The following is a 3,434-nucleotide window of genomic DNA, read 5'->3' as shown; positions in this document are numbered from 1 at the left end:
CTATGGCTACCTCTCTCTCAAGGATTAACCAACCTCCCAATTGGCCTTACCTGCACACCTTTTGCCACACCGGACAGTAAGACATTTTTTTATTTTATAGGAAGTAGAGTTTAACTCAAAGGAATTCAAACAAATTCAACTTGAAAGTCTCATTCATTTGACACATTTTTTGTCAAAAGGATATGTCACTTATTAATGCAAAGAATACGCATACCATTTTATTTTTCTTTGTCATAAGATGTTAGATTGTTCCCTTCCATACTGCAGTGTTTGATGTAATGCATTCTGGAAAATAAAATATATCTCATATTTCAAAACATTAAGGGAATTATGAATTATTATAAACAATCCACAGTATGATCTTGGAATATTTCCAGACCACTGTAATMACTTACAATTGTTATAGGAGAATGAGTTTAAAAATGAAAGGTTTCAACATTAAACATTTCTGTGGTGATGTGTGGAATACATAAAGCAATTGTAATTTCATTTAATTAAATTCTACTTCCTTTAATTCAAATTCAATTCAACTTCTGCTTCATGTTTTTATTTATTTATTTTGCTCCTTTGCACCCCATTATTTATATTTCTACTTTGCACATTCTTCCACTGCAAATCTACCATTCCAGTGTTTTACTTGCTGTATTGTATTTACTTCGCCACCATGGCCTTTTTTGCCTTTACCTCCCATATCTCACCTCATTTGCTCACATTGTATATAGACTTGTTTTTCTACTGTATTATTGACTGTATGTTTGTTTTACTCCATGTGTAACTTTGTGTTGTTGTATGTGTCGAACTGCTTTGCTTTATCTTGGCCAGGTCGCAATTGTAAATGAGAACTTGTTCTCAACTTGCCTACCTGGTTAAATAAAGGTGAAATAAAAAATACAAAAATTAAATGTGGGGTGTAGACAATTCAAATTCAAGAATATAATTGGAATTGAAGAGTAGTTCATAACTCAATTCAGAATTGACCCCAACCGTGCAATCTAGTAGGGGCTGGAAGCTATAGTGAGCTTCGATTGGTCAGTTCACCTTTCCCAAATGTAGGTCTCGCCCTGTTCACGATCCCTCGCCCATGCTTGTATCACCCAATGGTCCCCGCCCACTTCTCTTCTCTTCCATTAAAAATGAATGGCTTCTGTTGTTTCATCGCCCCACATCCTTTTCAGTTTATCAGCACCTTTACATGCTGACTAGACCGCTCGCGTGAGTGCGTCTGCGCACGCCATTGCGCGCATGTTGATTTTGTTCACCCACACCAGACGCAATCAGGACATGCAGGATGAAACATCAAAACGAACCAACTATATTAATTTGGGGACAGATCGAAAAGCATTAAACATTTATGGCAATTTAGCTAGCTTTGAATTTTTTWAATTTATTTTACTAGGCAAGTCAGTTAAGAACAAATTCTTATTTACAATGACGGCCTAAGAACAGTGGGTTAACCGCCATGTTCAGGGGCAGAATGACATATTTTTACCTTGTCAGCTCGGTGTTTCGGTTACTGGCCCAACACTCTAACCACTATCTTGCTGTTGCTATCTCACTTGTCCTGGGACATAAACATTGGGTTGTTATTTTACCTGAAATGCACAAGGTCTTCTACTCCGACAATTAATCCACAGATAAAAGGGTAAYCGGAGTTTGTTTCTAGTAATCTCTCCTCCTTCAGGCTTCTTCTTCTTTGGACTTTATATGGTGGTTGGCAACCAACTTTAAGGTGCATTATCATCACCAACTGGACTGGAGTGTGGACCTCAGTTCATTTTTCAATCATCCACGTGGGTATATGCTCCTAAAAACCAATGAGGAGATGGGAAAGGCGGGACTTGCAGCACACAGTCACAAATATAACCAATTTCTATTTTAGCGCCTGGACACGCAGACGCCTGCGAGCAGTGTGGGTGCAATGATTGAATAACATGTATGTGTACATATATTTTGCAACACTCGCTCACGCGACGCGAGTGGTGTGGTCAGTATGTTAGCGTTTGGCAATGCAGACGCTTGTTGATGCGCGCAAGCAGTGAGCATGAAATGACTGAATAACATGTATGTGCACATTTATTTTTCAACGCTCGCGCACCCAACGTGGCAGGTCTAGTCACGGTGTGAGGAAAACAACTTGCACATCTGAGTAGGCTTATTGCAGGTGCATGGTAATCATTTGATATCTTTAAAGAAAAGAAAATCTTGCACTTGTCTGTAATACTTACGTATCGTAAGGACAGAATACTTCTAACATAATTCACTGACTGTTTTGGAAACAGTCCAGTCCCTAGTGTGATTTTGTAGACATCTACCCACCCAACTAATAACTATGCTGCTCCATATTTGGACAACGAAGTTCTCTGCTTTTCTCATCTGTTTTTGTGAACAGCAAATGAAACCAATGGGCAAAAACATAATGATATAATTTCATCCAACAGTAATCAATCAGCATGTGGGTGTAAAGTAAATACTTCCTACCTTGCTTCATGTATAATCAGATGGTTTACTGCTGTACCACTGTTTACACTAGCATCTATCTTTCCCTTCCCCTATTTAGCAGATAGAGGGTGGATACTGGCAAGGGCTTCCTCTAGGTCCCTATCCATTTCCTCAGTAAAACTTTTGCCCAGACATCATCAGTCAGTGGGAACAATAGACTCAATGGTTGTTTAGCAACAAAAGCAATGCGTGCGCAACTATGGGGCAAAACAGACAGGGTTGGCTTAGATTGTTGACAACATGTAAACTATATTTTGTCTCCAATGCTTATTGAAAACAAAAATAAAGTTGCACAATGATCACTTGTCTCTCAAATACATAGATACAGTTGTTGGTTAGCAAGCMAACAAATGTATGCCATTTTAACATCGACGTGACATCTGTCAAAACACCACAAAACAAGATATGGTATCAAGGACAAGATGAAACTAGCTGAAACGAGCCACTGCCAATTTCCCACATGGCAGTTTCTTGTCATTGTTGCTAGCTATCTGGCCATCCAGAATCACAACAACCAGTGGAGGCTCCTCAGAGGAGGAAGGGGAGGACCATCCTCCTCAGTGAATTTCAAAAAAAWTTAAATAGTGAAACTTTAAAGTTATCCCTTTTAGATAAAACTGTACTAAATATATCCATGCCACCAAATAATTGATTAAAACACACTGTTTTGCAATGAAGGCCTACAGTTGCCATAATTCTGTAGGGTAACACCATGGTATAGCTGGAGGACAGCTAGCTCCTGTCCTCCTCTGGGTACATTGACTTCAATAAAAAATCTAGGTGGCTCATGGTTCTCACCCCCTTCCATAGGCTAACACAGTAATTATGACAACTTCCGGAGGACATCCTCCAACCTATCAGAGCTCTTGCAGCATAAACTGACATGTTGTCCACCCACTCAAAGGATCAGAGAATGAATCTAGTACTGAAAGCAT

This window comes from Salvelinus sp. IW2-2015, linkage group LG18 (genome assembly GCF_002910315.2).
Source record: "Salvelinus sp. IW2-2015 linkage group LG18, ASM291031v2, whole genome shotgun sequence".
Lineage (NCBI taxonomy): Eukaryota > Metazoa > Chordata > Actinopteri > Salmoniformes > Salmonidae > Salvelinus > Salvelinus sp. IW2-2015.
This window is presented reverse-complemented; position numbering follows the sequence as displayed.